A 20,028-nucleotide genomic window follows, 5' to 3' on the forward strand; every position below is an offset into this window, starting at 1 on the left:
ATTTAGGAAAAACACACACAACTTTGTGTTTGTGGAACAGAATAAAGAGCTGATCAATGATCTACTTAGTACACCTTATGGGGATATTAAGCTGCTCCGACCTCAATCAGACACTCACCACTTTAAAAAATGGGTCAGTATCATAATCTGCATGGACCCATCCCATCTGACTCTAAGTGAGCATATCATCAAGCCTAAAAGACTTAAAGGAAAATCCCAAATTATTGCCAGTTGGGTGGGTCCTGTGCCCTCCCCCAGAATATCTGGGTGCATGGTTTACGTTTCCTAAAAATCGAAGTGTACCTACCCCCTAAACGTAGGTGTTACAAATGCCAGCACTATGGCCATGTTGCAGTAGACTGTGGAATACTACATTCTTGGTGTGGTAAGTGTGCTGGGAAACATTCCACTAGAGAATGCACAGTAGGCCCTGACAGCCAAAAATTTAAGTGTATTAACTGTAAAGAAGTTGGGGTTACAGTTTCCCACAAGGACTGCAGTCAGAACCCAAACAACCTTCGAGGTAAACCTGATAACAGTCCTTTAATGGTAACTGAGGATGGGGCCATCCAGTCTACCACAGCCAGATCTGAGACTGAACCTCTGCAAAGTGTGCAAGAACCCCACCTCACTGCAAACAATTCTGGTGATACCAGAATGCCATCACACACACCAGCTGTGGAGGAGCTAGCCATCCCTGCTAGCACATATGGAACTACTGGTCTGCCACTACAGATACCTATGGCTACACCTGAATATGGGGATGAGTTTGTCATTTCTCCCAATACACACAACTACAACAGTCAGACGGACACCACACAGGTAACCTCCCTGGAAATTGGAGATGAGTCAGATGCACAGGACCTACCTGCAATGAATGATGAAACAGAGAACACTAATGTAACCATGGTACCTGTTGAGGTGATAGGTGTTAAAGGAAGCACTAACCCAGAAGTACCATCCTCCGGAGAGGCATTGGATCCGCCTGACCTTCCTCATATTATAACAAATTTCCAGAAAAAAATTGAGCATCTTGAACAGATCCTGACAAGTTTAATAAATATATGTAATCAGGATGATGCTCTTGAGCATGGTGATGATGTCAAAAGTGCAGCAATCTCCGTTCAGCTTCCAGCAATTTGTGAGAAAGAAGCCCATAACTCTTGCCTTCAAAACTTGCCTCATAACTGGCTGCCAAAATGCCGAAAAATGCTTAAAAATAAAGGTTCTGAAGATAAAGACGTACAAACTATGCTATTTGCTCTTAAGTGTCTGCACACTGCAGTCAAAGCATAATAGTTTTACCATCTTATGAGCAAGAGATTGTAATAACTCACTACAATGGATACATTACAAATCTTTTCATGGAACATTGCTTCCATCAGGAAGCGGTTGCCTGACTTACATCATATTAGTGCAACCAAGAATATTGATGTCATCTGTTTGCAGGAATGTAGATTGAAAGATGGAGCACCTCCACCAAACTTGCCTGGATATGCAGCTTATAACCTAAGGTCAACCAACTGTTGTGTGATGTATGTCAGAAAGAACTTGCCACATTCACTCCTTTCCTTGCAGAGTCGAGTTAACATGCAGTATCATGGTGTCAAAGTATATGCAGGCGATTTTTCCATAAACATTTTTAATCTCTATGCCCCAGCGAACCAGCTTCGACCTGATGCTTTACCAGATCGCATCAATAGTGAACCTACCATCATTCTTGGAGATTTTAATGCCAGACATAAGAATATTGGTGGGTCTATTACAAACACCAATGGAACTAAACTAGTGAGATTGCTGAATGAGCATGATAATGTTCGAATTGTGGGCACTACTGAGCTACTCACATATATGGTGGCATACTAGATCTGTGTCTTGGATTTAATACATCATATACGATGCATGACTCTGTCATAGTTGATGATCTTCTATCTGATCACTTCCCAAGACTAACAACTGTCAATCTTGATCACATCTCCAGCAATCAAGGAGCTAAATACAGAAGGAGGAAACTTATTCTCAAACCAGAACACAGAGACAACTTTATTAACCACTTGGATCAATGGTATAAGAATTACGAGCCCACTGGCACACAAAAATTTAATGATGATTTAATTACCACTATTGAGAGTGTTCTCACAGATCAAGTGGGCAGGAATAGGAAACAAAGACCCTCCACTATAAATAACAATAAAAACCAATGTAAATACTATAATGATCCACAGCTCCGCAATCTAACACATGCAGCTAGGAGGATTGGTAAAGCATACCGTGAATGTAGAACCCCAGACCTGCTCAGAACGTTCCAAGCTGCACTAACAAATGCAAGGAATAGAAAGGAAGAACTTAGGGAACAGGAATGGGAACAGTTTGTTAGTGGATTAAATAGGTCCACCCCTTTGAGTTTGGCTTGGAAAGGTATAAATAAAATAACCAGGAAAAAGACTGGCAATGTTGCTCATCCCTTTCCTCTTGAAAAAGCAAATGACCTCATAAATGACTGGTCCAAAACATCCAGGCATGAAAGCCTTCCATCTCATAGTAGAAAAAATTTAGAGAGTACTTCTGAAGAAATGTTGAAACTGATTAATTTTATGAGCCAAAATATTGATGAGAGTGATTGCCTCTTTACCGAGTATGAATTAGATAATGCATTAACCAAAGGTCGATCAACTGCTCCTGGAGAGGATGGTATAACCTATGATATTCTCAGAACTCTAAGGCACGTGCCTGATAACCCTTTGTTGGCACTGTATAATCTCAGTTACATTGAGGGCGTTCTTCCTACTTCCTGAACCAATAGTCTCATTGTGCCTATCCCTAAGCCCCAACAGCCTGATACATTTAGGCCGATCTCCTTAACTAGTTGTCTTTGCAAAACTTTTGAAAGAATGATGCTTAACAGATTGTACTACAGAATCAGACATCAACTTTCCCCCTACCTCTATGGGTTCATGAAAGGTAAAAGTGTGCAGAACTGTATTTCCACCTTTCTCACTGCACACACCTCTACTAGTTTTACCACTTTTCTTGATCTAAAATCTGCATTTGATATTGCAAACAGAACCGTTATACTACATGAACTAGCCAAAATGAATATTGGTGGTAGCTTACTCTGCTGGATAATAGGATACCTGTCAAATAGAGTATCCTCTGTCCTTTACCAAGGCTTCAGAAGTGATTCTAAAGAAATGTCTTTAGGTACACCGCAGGGAGGAGTTCTTAGTCCCATGCTATTTAATATTCTGATTAATGCTCTCCTAAATGCTCTACCTGCCTCACCTAAACATATAGCTATAAGCTATGCTGATGATATCATGATCCATACAACAGGGCATAAGAAGATGAATACCATTCTTAATGAAGTTCAAGCAATTTGTAATCGACTAGGCCTCATAATATCTTCCTCTAAAACAAAGATATTAACAAGCAAACGACATCCCCCACCCATCTATTTGCAGGGTGAAATCATTAGCTACGTTAAAACTTACAGATATCTTGGTGTAGATGTACCCTTTAACAAATCCACTATACCACAACTAAACAAGAAATGTAAAGCTAGGCTAAATGCTCTCAAAGCTGTTGCTGGCTACAATCCCAACTATGGTGCTAATGTGAGAATCGTGAGAATGATGTACATAGCCTATGTTAGGTCCTTAATTGTTGATATTAGCTAGAGAAAGTTCCCTCCGACCCTTGGAGTTAATGCAAAATGAAGCTCTCAGGACTATTCTTGGCTGTCCCAGATCTACAAAAGTTCTTAACATGAGGAAGGAGCTTGGTATTTCTAGTATCAGTGATAGGATTGTTGAAATTAACACTGTACTCGGTATTAGAATGTTGAGAAACGAACCAGACACTGTCACAGTGAATCTTACCAAGTGTCTAGAGGTAAATACACACAGATCTAAATGGATTGTGAAAACGTGCAATTGCATTAAGTTTTATAACCTGCATGAACTGTATCACTGTAGGCAACAAGAGCATTTCACCCCTCCATGGAAGATGTGTTCATTTAATATCACATACCTACAAGTCCCTCCCAAGAAGCTCATTGCTAGTAATCCCTTCCTTAAATCTCTTGTTAGAGCAACTGCTCAAGAAGAAATTTCTCACCTAGCTGGTAGTAACAAGTTATCACAAGTTATATACACTGATGGATCTAAACAGGAGTCTTCTGGCAGGGCTGCATCTGCTCTTGTTGCCACCTCCCTAGTTAAGAACGATAATAAATTTGTTGAGTTAGGCATAAGAATTAACAACTGGGCGTCTACACTGCAAACTGAATTGTTTGCAATCCTAATGGCGCTAAAGCTAACCTATGACACTGAGCTTGACTCTATCATCATTACTGATTCTATGTCATCATTGAAGGCTCTTGGCTCATATAATGACTCCAACAACATGCTCATTGGGGAAGCCAGGTATAGATACTCAAAAATTAGGGACAAAGGAATTAATGTACAATTGCTATGGATCCCATCACACATTGGATTACTCCTTCATGATAAAGTTGATATGTTAGCCAAGAAGAATATCCAGAAGGAGAACGTAGAATATAACTTTGGTATAACTGTGTCTAGCATTAGGAATAATATTAGGAGAGAAGTAAATAATGAAGATGATTGTTATAGGAATGCAGTTAGAAGCCTGAGTAGATCTATAACCCACTATGATAACATGAACGTAGATAAGTATGTTTATGGAGCAACTTGCAATGTGAACAGACTGACTGATGTTGTAGTGGCCAGGCTTAGGCTTGGTTACAAGTACTTCTGGCAGTTTGGGAGACACACAGATGATGATCAAACTAAATGTAAATTATGTGATCAGGCATATGGTCACTCTCTTGAACACTATGTGCTTAATTGTCCACTTATTGAGGAATACAGAGACAGACAGTATAATAACCTATGTGACATGTCAAGATATCTTATTAATGAAAATAAGATACCAGATATACTAAGCAAATTTCCTAAATTTGCTTGTAACAGATAAGTGAACTATAGATATGTAGATATAAATCCATATGTATTCCTGTTAACCCTTTGGGGCCTAGTTCCTAGGCCTTTTGTGTATCCACATGCTCTCGCGCTACCGTCCACAGGATGGATATGGGGTGCACAATAAACTAGCCACTTCGGTGGCAAAATCTAAAAATCTAATCTCGAATTTTTTCAACTAATAACTATAATTATCACTCGTAGGTTTGTTCACTGACTTTGTCACTACCACTGATTACTGCTAGCGGTTATTGCACGCCTCAAAAACACGAAGGTTCTCGGAGCCTTGTGCACCCACATCTGCACCCACCATGTGTGTATGTACTCACCTATTTGTACTCACCTATTTGTGGTTGCAGGGGTCGAGTCACAGCTCCTGGCCCCGCCTCTTCACCGGTTGCTACTAGGCCCTCTCTCTCCCCGCTCCATGAGCTTTATCAAACCTCGTCTTAAAACTGTGTATGGTTCCTGCCTCCACTACGTCATTTTCTAGGCTATTCCACTGCCTTACAACTCTATGACTGAAGAAATACTTCCTACTATCTCTCTGACTCATTTGTGTCTTCAACTTCCAATTGTGGCCTCTTGTTTCTGTGTCCCCTCCCTGGAACATCCTGTCTTTGTCCACCTTGTCTATTCCACGCAGTATTTTATATGTCGTTATCATGTCTCCCCTGACCCTCCTGTCCTCCAGTGTCGTCAGGCCGATTTCCCTTAATCTTTCTTCATAGGACATTCCCCTTAGCTCTGGAACTAACCTTGTCGCAAACCTTTGTACTTTCTCTAGTTTCTTGACGTGCTTTATCAAGTGCGGGTTCCAAACAGGTGCTGCATACTGTGTGTGTGTGTGTGTGTGTGTGTGTGTGTGTGTGTGTGTGTGTGTGTGTGTGTGTGTGTGTGTGTGTGTGTGTGACCCAACAAATAATATGTGCACCAATAACTCATTACAGTTGTGACCGGGTTTGGACGTGTGAATTGCTCATTACTTTATAATTTGTTCATAATTGTAACCATGTATAAACGTAAGTAAGTAAATTTACTTACATGATTCAGTACCCTTGTGACTTCATTAGCTTTGTACCTTGTTGAGCTATCAAAATTTTGGGGCCCAGTCTCTGGACCCATTAAGAACCTCTGTAATCTGTAAATACATTTGTAACTTGTTATGATTGTAACCAAAGCTACCTGGAGTTCATTGCCTTCGTAACTTGCACAACTATCAAAACTTTGGGGCCCAGTCCCTGCCCTGGACCCATTATGTACCTGGAGTTTACCTGGAGAGAGTTCCGGGGGTCAACGCCCCCGCGGCCCGGTTTGTGACCAGGCCTCCTGGTGGATCAGAGCCTGATCAACCAGGCTGTTAAAGCTGGCTGCACGCAAACCAACGTACGAGCCACAGCCCGGCTGATCCGGAACTGACTTTAGGTGCTTGTCCAGTGCCAGCTTGAAGACTGCCAGGGGTCTGTTGGTAATCCCCCTTATGTGTGCTGGGAGGCAGTTGAACAGTCTCGGGCCCTTGACACTTATTGTATGGTCTCTTAACGTGCTAGTGACACCCCTGCTTTTCATTGGGGGGATGGTGCATCGTCTGCCAAGTCTTTTGCTTTCGTAGTGAGTGATTTTCGTGTGCAAGTTCGGTACTAGTCCCTCTAGGATTTTCCAGGTGTATATAATCATGTATCTCTCCCTCCTGCGTTCCAGGGAATACAGGTTTAGGAACCTCAAGCGCTCCCAATAATTGAGGTGTTTTATCTCCGTTATGCGCGCCGTGAAAGTTCTCTGTACATTTTCTAGGTCGGCAATTTCACCTGCCTTGAAAGGTGCTGTTAGTGTGCAGCAATATTCCAGCCTAGATAGAACAAGTGACCTGAAGAGTGTCATCATGGGCTTGGCCTCCCTAGTTTTGAAGGTTCTCATTATCCATCCTGTCATTTTTCTAGCAGATGCGATTGATACAATGTTATGGTCCTTGAAGGTGAGATCCTCCGACATGATCACTCCCAGGTCTTTGAGGTTGGTGTTTCGCTCTATTTTGTGGCCAGAATTTGTTTTGTACTCTGATGAAGATTTAATTTCCTCATGTTTACCATATCTGAGTAATTGAAATTTCTCATCGTTGAACTTCATATTGTTTTCTGCAGCCCACTGAAAGATTTGGTTGATGTCTGCCTGGAGCTTTGCAGTGTCTGCAATGGAAGACACTGTCATGCAGATTCGGGTGTCATCTGCAAAGGAAGACACGGTGCTGTGGCTGACATCCTTGTCTATGTCGGATATAAGGATGAGGAACAAGATGGGAGCGAGTACTGTGCCTTGTGGAACAGAGCTTTTCACCGTAGCTGCCTCGGACTTTACTCTGTTGACGACTACTCTCTGTGTTCTGTTAGTGAGGAAATTATAGATCCATCGACCGACTTTTCCTGTTATTCCTTTAGCACGCATTTTGTGCGCTATTACGCCATGGTCACACTTGTCGAAGGCTTTTGCAAAGTCTGTATATATTACATCTGCATTCTTTTTGTCTTCTAGTGCATTTAGGACCTTGTCGTAGTGGTCCAATAGTTGAGACAGACAGGAGCGACCTGTTCTAAACCCATGTTGCCCTGGGTTGTGTAACTGATGGGTTTCTAGATGGGTGGTGATCTTGCTTCTTAGGACCCTTTCAAAGATTTTTATGATATGGGATGTTAGTGCTATTGGTCTGTAGTTCTTTGCTGTTGCTTTACTGCCCCCTTTGTGGAGTGGGGCTATGTCTGTTGTTTTTAGTAACTGTGGGACGACCCCCGTGTCCATGCTCCCTCTCCATAGGATGGAAAAGGCTCGTGATAGGGGCTTCTTGCAGTTCTTGATGAACACAGAGTTCCATGACTCTGGCCCTGGGGCAGAGTGCATGGGCATGTCATTTATCGCCTGTTCGAAGTCATTTGGCGTCAGGATAACATCGGATAGGCTTGTGTTAATCAAATTTTGTGGCTCTCTCATAAAAAATTCATTTTGATCTTCGACTCTCAGTCTGGTTAGCGGCTTGCTAAAAACTGAGTCATATTGGGACTTGAGTAGCTCACTCATTTCCTTGCTGTCATCTGTGTAGGATCCATCTTGTTTAAGTAGGGGCCCAATACTGGACGTTGTTCTCGATTTTGATTTGGCATAGGAGAAGAAATACTTTGGGTTTCTTTCGATTTCATTTATGGCTTTTAGTTCTTCCCGCGATTCCTGACTCCTAAAGGATTCTTTTAGCTTAAGTTCGATGCTTGCTATTTCTCTGACCAGTGTCTCCCTACGCATTTCAGATATATTGACCTCTTTTAGCCGCTCTGTTATTCTTTTCCGTCGCCTGTAAAGGGAGCGCCTGTCTCTTTCTGTTTTACATCTACTCCTCCTTTTTCTTAGAGGAATAAGCCTTGTGCATACATCGAGTGCCACCGAGTTAATCTGTTCTAGGCATAAGTTGGGGTCTGTGTTGCTTAGTATATCTTCCCAGCTTATATCGGTTAGGACTTGGTTTACTTGGTCCCACTTTATGTTTTTGTTATTGAAGTTGAATTTGGTGAATGCTCCCTCGTGACTAATCTCATTATGTCGGTCTGGGGCTCCGCGCATACATGACTGAACCTCAATTATGTTGTGATCTGAGTATATTGTTTTTGATATGGTGATATTTCTTATCAGATCATCATTGTTAGTGAAGATGAGGTCTAGTGTATTCTCCAGTCTAGTAGGCTCTATTATTTGCTGGTTTAAATTGAATTTTGTGCAGAGATTTAAAAGCTCGCGTGAGTGTGAGTTTTCATCAGAGCTGCCTCCTGGTGTTATTACTGCAACAATATTATTTGCTATATTCCTCCATTTTAGGTGCCTTAAGTTGAAATCCCCCAGGAGCAAGATGTTGGGTGCAGGAGCTGGAAGGTTTTCCAGACAGTGGTCAATTTTTAACAGCTGTTCCTGGAATTGCTGGGATGTTGCATCCGGAGGCTTGTAGACTATCACAATGACTAGGTTTTGGTTCTCGACCTTTACTGCTAAAACTTCCACTACATCATTTGAGGCATTTAGCAGTTCTGTGCAAACAAGTGACTCTGCAATGTACAGGCCAACCCCCCCCCCCTTTTGCCTGTTCACTCTGTCACATCTGTATAGGTTGTAACCTGGGATCCATATTTCGTTGTCCAAGTGATCCTTTATGTGGGTCTCAGTGAAAGCCGCGAACATTGCCTTTGCCTCTGCAAGCCCACAGGATGGGTATGGGGTGCATAATAAAGATATTAAACTAAAAAGTCTCTCTCGCCTGCGTTCCATGGAATACAAATCAAGGGGTTTCAATCGTTCCCAGTAGTTTAAGTGCCTTATGTACTTACCTGGAGAGTTTACCTGGAGAGAGTTCCGGGGGTCAACGCCCCCGCGGCCTGGTCTGAGACCAGGCCTCCTGGTGGATCAGAGCCTGATCCATCTATGTACTTATGTGTGCCGTGAAAGTTCTTTGTACATTCTCCAGGTCAACAATTTCCCTAGCCTTGAAGGGGGCAGTTAATGTACAGCAGTATTCCAGCCTAGAGAGAACAAGGGACTTGAAGATAATCATCATGGGCTTGGCATCCCTAGTTTTGAAGGTTCTCATTATCCATCCTATCATTTTCCTAGCAGATGCAGCAGATACATTGTTGTTGTGGTTAAAAATCCGAACGAAATCTCTCTTCTGATATTATCACTCCCAGGTCCTTCTCATTACTTTTTCGCTCTATTGTATGATTAGAATTTGTTGTATACCCTGATACAGTTTTAGTTTCTTCAAGTTTTCCATATCTAAGTAGTTGAAATTTCTCCTCATTTAACTTCATATTGTTTTGAGTGGTCCATTTGAAGATTTGGTTCATGTCCGCTTGGAGTCTTGCGGTGTCTTCGATGGAGGCCACTGTCATGGTAATTCACGTGTCATCCACAAAGGAAGACTCTGTGTCAGATATGAGGAATAGGATGGGAGCGAGTGCTGTGCCTTTTGGAACAGAGCTTTTCACCGTAGCTGCCTCAAATTTTACTGTCAGGAAGTTATAGATCCATCTAGCAACCCCTCCTGTTATTCCCCTATCGTGCATTTTGTGAGCTATTACACCACGGTCCCACTTGTTGAAAGCCTTTGCAAAGTCTGTGTATACTACATCTGTACTTTGCTATTATTACTCTGTGTTCTACTTATCAGGAAGTTATAGATCCATCTACCAACTTTTCATGTTATTCCTTTATCATGCATTTTGTGCGCTATTACACCATAGTCACACTTGAAGAATTGAGACACTTATGCAACATATTGGAATATTTATTGAAGAAACGTTTCGCCACACAGTGATTCCATCAGTCCAATACAAAGCAGGAAGGTAAACGGAGAGAAGGAGTTTGAGGTAATCAGTCCCTCAGCCTGGAATCGATGTGTTCAGTCCATCGCTCTTGTATGAAGTACATCATAGGACCAGAGAGGTGGCTTATATACTGCAGTAAATTGAGTCGAAGCAGGGGGAGGCGGGATAAGTGGGACCATCCACTAGTGTAAGTGGGTCTTCGTTCAAAGGTTGGACAGGTGTTGAAGAATTCTAGTGGATGGTCCTCCTGTGATCCTGTGATTCCAGGCTGAGGGACTGATTATCTCAAACTCCTCCTCTCCGTTTACCTTTCTTCTTTGTATTGGACTGATGAAGCCACTGTGTGGCTAAACGTTTCTTCAATAAAGATTCCCATATGTTGCATAAGTGTCTCAATTCTTCAACTTGTCGGTTTTCAAAACCATTCATCACACAGTCACACTTGTCGAAGGCTTTTGCAAAGCCTGTGTATGCTACATCTGTATTCTGTTTATCCTCTACAGCATCCAGGACCTTGTCATAGTGGTCCAGTAGCTGGGACAGGCAGGAGCGACCTGCTCTAAACCCGTTCTGCCTAGGGTTGTGTAACTGATGGGTATCTAGATGAGTGGTGATCTTGCTTCTTAGAACCCTTTCAAAGATTTTTATGATACAGGATGTTAGCGCTATCGGTCTGTAGTTCTTTGCTATTGCTTTACTGCCCCCTTTGTGGAGTGGGGCTATGTCTGTTGTTTTTAGCAGTTGTGGCACGACCCCTGTGTCCATGCTCCCTTTCCATAGAACGTTAAAACCACATGACAGGGGGTTCTTGCAGTTCTTGATAAACATTGAGTTCCACGAGTCTGGGCCTGGGGCAGAGTGCGTGGACATGTCATTTATCGCCTTTTCGAAGTCATGTGGTGTTAGAATAATATCAGATAGGTTTGAAACCACCAAATTCTGAGTCTCTCTCATAAAAAAATCACTTAGGTCTTTGACTCTTAGTCTGGTTAGCGGCTTGCTAGACACTGAGCCATAATAGGACTTGAGTAACTCACTCATTTCCTTGCTGTCATCTGTGTAAGACCCATCTCGTCTAAGTAGGAGCCCAATACTGGACGTTGTTCTCGACTTAGATTTGGCATTAGGAAAGAGATTTTTTTTTTTCAATTTCATTTATGACTTTTAGTTCTTCCCGCGTTTCTTGCCTCCTGGCCATCATCAAAATCATGATGAAGGGCTTTCAAATCCAGAACAGCATGATGGAAGTTCATGTAGCCTCTTTTGAATATGGTCAATGCGAATGGGTACTTTGTTCCAAAATCTTAGAAAAGTCAGAAAATCATAACTCAACAAGGGGTTATACAGCTGCCTTTTGTCACTTCTTGTTTCACTGGTCTCGTTTTTGTTGTCTATCACGTCTTGAAGAACTTGAAGTATCTCCTCAAGGTACTTGTTGACGTGCTTCTTTGCTTCTGTCCTTGCACTCCACCTGGTTTCCGACTTCGACTTGACAACCACAGGCACAGCGTTTTTTAGTTTTCCCAGCGCTGTGTTGAATAAGAGAACAGTTAGAGAGCTACGATGGTTCCAAAAAACGTGACCATCATTGTAACCTGCTTGGCTGCATGAGTGAGTGAATGTCCCAATTCACAAACAGTGTCAGGTGGATTTTCCTCACTTACTCTTTGATGAACACCACTTTTGTGTCCAGCCATCACAGTAGCGTTGCCATAGCACTGTGAAAGATAATCTTGTAGCTTCATTTCGTCCTCTAGCTGTTTCATGATTTCTTCAACCAAACTTTTAGCATCCTTCTGGCTTATCTGGAGAAAACCAAGGAAAGATTCACTAACACGGACTGTTTTCCTGTCAAAATCATCTTCCACATACTTCAATACTTCTGACATCTGCTCACGGTGTGCCTGATCAGGAGTCGAATCGAACGTGAGACCATAGTATATGGTTTTACGAATGTTTCTCAGTAAACTGGCGAACAGTGGATGCCATCATGTGAATGAATTTGTTTTGGACACCCGGTGATAGATAATACGTGGATACAGGATGACTTCCACACGAGTGAGGTGTTCTTTCATGACTGTCAAAGATGGCCAGTTTACCTGGAGTTTACCTGGAGAGAGTTCCGGAGGTCAACGCCCCCGCGGCCCGGTCTGTGACCAGACCAGTAGTTTCAATAAGCCAAGGAAATTTCCCACATTGGAGTCATCATTCAGCTCCCATCTTGTTCCTCATCCTCATATCCGACATAGACAAGGATGTCAGCCACAGCACCGTGTCTTCCTTTGCAGATGACACCCGAATCTGCATGACAGTGTCTTCCATTGCAGACACTGCAAGGCTCCAGGCGGACATCAACCAAATCTTTCAGTGGGCTGCAGAAAACAATATGAAGTTCAACGATGAGAAATTTCAATTACTCAGATATGGTAAACATGAGGAAATTAAATCTTCATCAGAGTACAAAACAAATACTGGCCACAAAATAGAGCGAAACACCAACGTCAAAGACCTGGGAGTGATTATGTCGGAGGATCTCACCTTCAAGGACCATAACATTGTATCAATCGCATCTGCTAGAAAAATGACAGGATGGATAATGAGAACCTTCAAAACTAGGGAGGCCAAGCCCATGATGACACTCTTCAGGTCACTTGTTCTATCTAGGCTGGAATATTGCTGCACACTAACAGCACCTTTCAAGGCAGGTGAAATTGCCGACCTAGAAAATGTACAGAGAACTTTCACGGCACGCATAACAGAGATAAAACACCTCAATTACTGGGGGCACTTGAGGTTCCTAAACCTGTATTCCCTGGAACGCAGGAGGGAGATACATGATTATATACACCTGGAAAATCCTAGAGGGACTAGTACCGAACTTGCACACGAAAATCACTCACTACGAAAGCAAAAGACTTGGCAGACGATGCACCATCCCCCCAATGAAAAGCAGGGGTGTCACTAGCACGTTAAGAGACCATACAACAAGTGTCAGGGGCCCGAGACTGTTCAACTGCTTCCCAGCACACATAAGGGGGATTACCAACAGACCCCTGGCAGTCTTCAAGCTGGCACTGGACAAGCACCTAAAGTCAGTTCCTGATCAGCCGGGCTGTGGCTCGTACGTTGGTTTGGGTGCAGCCAGCAGCAACAGCCTGGTTGATCAGGCTCTGATCCACCAGGAGGCCTGGTCACAGACCGGGCCGCGGGGGCGTTGACCCCCGGAACTCTCTCCAGATTGCATCTCTATAGATTGAAGTGACTCCCCGTGTCCTCGCAAAAGCCAGGTTATGAGTCGCAAGGAATTTTATACATTGAGGGATTCTTGTCAAGATATTACATAAAACGTCTGGGCTGAATGGTACTGCCCTTGATACTGGCCATGTAGTCAGAAACTGTAAGGCTGGAGGTGATGTCCTGGTAGTCAGTAAATGTGGGGTTGATAGTGCTGCCCTGGGAGACAGTAATGGTGAAGCTGGAGGTGCTGTCCTGGGAGACAGTAATGGTGAAGCTGGAGATTTTGTCCAGATAGTCGGGAATTATACGCAGGAAGGAATACATATAAATGACCTCATAGGGGACAGGAGCCGTACTGGGGAAACAAGTGTAGTCAAAGATAAGATAAAACCAATATTGCAAACTAGAAGTACCACAGGAAATAGCAAACAAGAGGACTCCACTAGCAATAGTGAGGATATATTACCAAAAACAACTGGTGGGAGCTCCATTGTTGGTGCTAGGGAGGATAGGAATAAGACAGGTAAACATGCACCAACAGGGAATACAGTCACAGAAACCCAAGGCAAACGGAAACCAAGCCTGTGCACATACTATGCACTTGGTATCTGCAGACATGGGAAATCTGGAAAAACAGACGGGACGTGCAACTATGACCACCCTAGAAAATGCCATGTCCATATGACAACAGGAAAATGCAAACTCCCTTCCTGTAAGCTTTTTCACCCTGAAATGTGTACCTCTTCAGTACAGGAAAGACTGTGCTATAACTTAAATTGCCAGGCACACCATCTAAAGGGGACAAAAAGATACAAAACATCCAGGCCATGGGAAAACCTGGGTAGCCACAGCCACTCAAGAGGGAGAGGTTTTTTAGTGCCAGGAAGGAAAAAAAACTAGCAGGAAATGGCAGAAATCGTACACCAAATCCAGTCATTCCTGGAGTGGAACCACAGTCGATGGCCTCCACTCCAAACCAACAGATACAGATACTAATGCCGGAAAAAAATCCCCCCCCCAGTACCAACAATACCATCAGTCCGATGACATTCTTCTTTGCAAATATACAGGGTCTAAAGCCAGCAACAAACAACAAAATACCTTTCATCCGTGGACTGCTTGCAGAGGCAAAGGCAATGTTCGCGGCTTTCACTGAGACCCACGTAAAGGATCACTTGGACAACGAAATATGGATCCCAGGTTACAACCTATACAGATGTGACAGTGAACAGGCAAAAGAAGGGGGTTGGTCTGTACATTGCAGAGTCACTTGTTTGCACAGAACTGCTTAATGCCTCAAATGATGTAGTGGAAGTTTTAGCAGTAAAGGTCGAGAACCAAAACCTAGTCATTGTGGTAGTCTACAAGCCTCTGGATGCAACATCCCAGCAATTCCAGGAACAGCTGTTAAAAATTGACCACTGTCTGGAAAATCTTCCAGATCCTGCACCCAACATCTTGCTCCTGGGGGATTTCAACTTAAGGCACCTAAAATGGAGGAATATAGCAAATAATATTGTTGCAGTAATAACAAAAGGAGGCAGCTCTGATGAAAACTCACACTCACACGAGCTTTTAAATCTCTGCACAAAATTCAATTTAAACCAGCAAATAATAGAGCCTACTAGACTAGAGAATACACTAGACCTCATCTTCACTAACAATGATGATCTGATAAGAAATGTCACCATATCAAAAACAATATACTCAGATCACAACATAATTGAGGTTCAGACATGTATGCGTGGAGCCCCAGACCGACATAATGAGACTAGTCACGAGGGAGCATTCACCAAATTCAACTTCAATAACAAAAACATAAAGTGGGACCAAGTAAACCAAGTCCTAACCGATATAAGCTGGGAAGATATACTAAGCAACACAGACCCCAACTTATGCCTAGAACAGATTAACTTGGTGGCACTCGATGTATGCACAAGGCTTATTCCTCTAAGAAAAATGAGGAGTAGATGTAAAATAGAAAGAGACAGGCGCTCCCTTTACAGGCGAAGGAAAAGAATAACAGAGCGGCTAAAAGAGGTCAATATATCTGAAATGCGTAGGGAGACACTGGTCAGAGAAATAGCAAGCATCGAACTTAAGCTAAAGGAATCTTATAGGAGTCAGGAATCGCGGGAAGAACTAAAAGCCATAAATGAAATCGAAAGAAACCCAAAGTATTTTTTCTCCTATGCCAAATCAAAGTCGAGAACAACGTCCAGTATTGAGCCCTTACTTAAACAAGATGGGTCCTACACAGATGACAGCAAGGAAATGAGTGAGCTACTCAAGTCCCAATATGACTCAGTTTTTAGCAAGCCGCTAACCAGACTGAGAGTCGAAGACCAAAATGATTTTTTTATGAGAGAGCCACAAAATTTGATTAACACAAGCCTATCCGATGTTATCCTGACGCCAAATGACTTCGAACAGGCGATAAATGACAAGCCCATGCACTCTGCCCCAGGGCCAGACTCATGGAACTCCGTGTTCATCAAGAACTGCAAGAAGCCCCTATCACGAGCCAGGCTTAGGCTTTGTTACAAGTACTTCTGGCAGTTTGGGAGACACACAGATGATGATCAAGCTAAATGTAAATTATGTGATCAGGCATATGGTCACTCTCTTGAACACTATGTGCTTAATTGTCCACTTATTGAGGAATACAGAGACAGACAGTATAATAACCTATGTGACATGTCAAGATATCTTATTAATGAAAATAAGATACCAGATATACTAAGCAAATTTCCTAAATTTGCTTGTAACAGATAAGTGAACTATAGATATGTAGATATAAATCCATATGTATTCCTGTTAACCCTTTCGGGCCTAGTTCCTAGGCCTTTTGTGTATCCATATGCTCTCGCGCTACCGTCCACAGGATGGATATGGGGTGCACAATAAACTAGCCACTTCGGTGGCAAAATCTAATCTAATCTAATCTAATCGAGCCTTTTCCATCCTATGGAGAGGGAGCATGGACACGGGGGTCGTCCCACAGTTACTAAAAACAACAGACATAGCCCCACTCCACAAAGGGGGCAGTAAAGCAACAGCAAAGAATTACAGACCGATAGCACTAACATCCCATATCATAAAAATCTTTGAAAGGGTCCTAAGTAGCAAGATCACCACCCATCTAGAAACCCATCAGTTACACAACCCAGGGCAACATGGGTTTAGAACAGGTCGCTCCTGTCTGTCTCAACTATTGGATCACTACGACAAGGTCCTAAATGCATTAGAAGATAAAAAGAATGCAGATGTAATATATACAGACTTTGCAAAACCCTTCGACAAGTGTGACCATGGCATAATAGCGCACAAAATGCGTGCTAAAGGAATAACAGGAAAAGTCGGTCGATGGATCTATAATTTCCTCACTAACAGAACACAGAGAGTAGTCGTCAACAGAGTAAAGTCCGAGGCAGCTACGGTGAAAAGCTCTGTTCCACAAGGCACAGTACTCGCTCCCATCTTGTTCCTCATCCTCATATCCGACATAGACAAGGATGTCAGCCACAGCACCGTGTCTTCCTTTGCAGATGACACCCGAATCTGCATGACAGTGTCTTCCATTGCAGACACTGCAAGGCTCCAGGCGGACATCAACCGAATCTTTCAGTGGGCTGCAGAAAACAATATGAAGTTCAACAATGAGAAATTTCAATTACTCAGATATGGTAAACATGAGGAAATTAAATCTTCATCAGAGTACAAAACAAATTCTGGCCACAAAATAGAGCGAAACACCAACGTCAAAGACCTGGGAGTGATCATGTTGGAGGATCTCACCTTCAAGGACCATAACATTGTATCAATCGCATCTGCTAGAAAAATGACAGGATAGATAATGAGAACCTTCAAAACTAGGGAGGCCAAGCCCATGATGACACTCTTCAGGTCACTTGTTCTATCTAGGCTGGAATATTGCTGCACACTAACAGCACCTTTCAAGGCAGGTGAAATTGCTGACCTAGAAAATGTACAGAGAACCTTCACGGTGCGCATAACGGAGATAAAACACCTCAATTACTGGGAGCGCTTGAGGTTCCTGAACCTGTATTCCCTGGAACGCAGGCGGGAGAGATACATGATTATATACACCTGGAAAATCCTAGAGGGACTAGTACCGAACTTGCACACGAAAATCACTCACTACGAAAGCAAAAGACTTGGCAGACGATGCAATATCCCCCCAATGAAGAGCAGGGGTGTCACTAGCACGTTAAAAGACCATACAATAAGTGTCAGGGACCCGAGACTGTTCAACTGCCTCCCAGCATACATAAGGGGGATTACCAACAGACCCCTGGCAGTCTTCAAGCTGGCACTGGACAAGCACCTAAAGTCGGTTCCTGACCAGCCGGGCTGTGGCTCGTACGTTGGTTTACATGCAGCCAGCAGCAACAGCCTGGTTGATCAGGCTCTGATCCACCAGGAGGCCTGGTTACAGACCGGGCCGTGGGGGCGTTGACCCCCGGAACTCTCTCCAGGTAAACTCCAGGTAAACAGAACACAGAGTAGTCGTCAACAGAGTAAAGTCCGAGGCAGCTACAGTGAAAAGCTCTGTTCCACAAGGCACAGTACTCGCTCCCATCTTGTTCCTCATCCTCATATCCGACATAGACAAGGATGTCAGCCACAGCACCGTGTCTTCCTTTGCAGATGACACCCGAATCTGCATGACAGTGTCTTCCATTACAGACACTGCAAGGCTCCAGGCGGACATCAACCAAATCTTTCAGTGGGCTGCAGAAAACAATATGAAGTTCAACGATGAGAAATTTCAATTACTCAGATATGGTAAACACGAGGAAATTAAATCTTCATCAGAGTACAAAACAAATTCTGGCCACAAAATAGAGCGAAACACCAACGTCAAAGACCTGGGAGTGATCATGTCGGAGGATCTCACCTTCAAGGACCATAACATTGTATCAATCACATCTGCTAGAAAAATGACAGGATGGATAATGAGAACCTTCAAAACTAGGGAGGCCAAGCCCATGATGACACTCCAGGTCACTTGTTCTATCTAGGCTGGAATATTGCTGCACACTAACAGCACCTTTCAAGGCAGGTGAAATTGCTGACCTAGAAAATGTACAGAGAACCTTCACGGCACGCATAACGGAGATAAAACACCTCAATTACTGGGAGCGCTTGAGGTTCCTAAACCTGTATTCCCTGGAACGCAGGCGGGAGAGATACATGATTATATACGCCTGGAAAATCCTAGAGGGACTAGTACCGAACTTGCACACGAAAGTCACTCATTACGAAAGCAAAAGACTTGGCAGACGGTGCAACATCCCCCCAATGAAGAGCAGGGGTGTCACTAGCACGTTAAGAGACCATACAATAAGTGTCAGGGGCCCGAGACTGTTCAACTGCGTCCCAGTATACATAAGGGGGATTACCAACAGACCCCTTGCAGTCTTCGAGCTGGCACTGGACAAGCACCTAAAGTCGGTTCCTGACCAGCCGGGCTGTGGCTCGTACGCTGGTTTGCGTGCAGCCAGCAGCAACAGCCTGGTTGATCAGGCTCTGATCCACCAGGAGGCCTGGTCACAGACCGGGCCGCGGGGGCGTTGACCCCCGGAACTCTCTCCAGGTAAACTCCAGGTAAACTTTGCTTTTCCTGCTCAATCTGTGATTGAAGTTCCGCGTCAATAACCTAATAATTTATACAAGTGGTTTAACAATCTAGCCATCCTAGTGCTTTTCACCCATGTTAATCAAAGGCAGATCATACATGTTAAGATTTTTTTTTCATTACCCAAGGATGACTTGTCTGACTTTAATGAAAACTGCTGAATGACGTCCCCCTTCAAGTGGCGTCCAGGGCACGTGCCATACCTTTAAGTACACCACTGCTTAGCACTCTAGATAATGCAAGGAAAAAAAAAAACACAAAATATAGAGAAAACAGGCCACTTTTGAAGATAATTTCACCAAGGGTGTTTGGAAGAAAATCTGGCACGTTCCCTCTCTTCTTCGATATTGAGCCCAGTCCGATCTTTCAACGGCCCCTGCCCTTGGGCTCATCCCAGTTGCCTAGTGGATGTTGTATTGACCCGCCTCCGTAGAGGGCATTCACGGCTGGCAGCACATTTTTTTTATTTATTTATTATTATTTGCACATGATACATAGTTGTACAAAAGAAATACAGTGGTTGAGTGTACATGCCAAAAGCCCCTTGTATGCAGAGTATTGTGGTTTAGTTTAATATGTTTATTATGCACCCCATACCCATCCTGTGGGCGGTAGTCAAAAGATTACTGTGTGGGCAGGCTTAAAATTAACTTAAGATTAACTAAGCAATAATATTGTGGAAAATACTGTATATATTTTCCAGAAATAAAGTAGTTATATGTAAATAGATGGCCATACTGTATTTAATAAAATTTATGTTATCGAAAACGGG

General features: G+C 43.2%; 2 protein-coding genes across 5 annotated transcripts in view; one reads left to right on the forward strand and one right to left on the reverse strand.

Annotated features, from left to right (window-relative positions):
* The window catches only part of LOC128692519 (peroxisomal acyl-coenzyme A oxidase 3), a 314,664-nt gene that overhangs the window by 275,783 nt on the left and 18,853 nt on the right, over window positions 1–20,028 (reverse strand). The gene's annotated exons all lie outside the window — the stretch shown is intronic.
* Window positions 1–20,028, forward strand: part of LOC128692766 (clusterin-associated protein 1) — a 149,678-nt gene that overhangs the window by 11,740 nt on the left and 117,910 nt on the right. The gene's annotated exons all lie outside the window — the stretch shown is intronic.

Source organism: Cherax quadricarinatus, chromosome 30 (genome assembly GCF_038502225.1).
Source record: "Cherax quadricarinatus isolate ZL_2023a chromosome 30, ASM3850222v1, whole genome shotgun sequence".
Lineage (NCBI taxonomy): Eukaryota > Metazoa > Arthropoda > Malacostraca > Decapoda > Parastacidae > Cherax > Cherax quadricarinatus.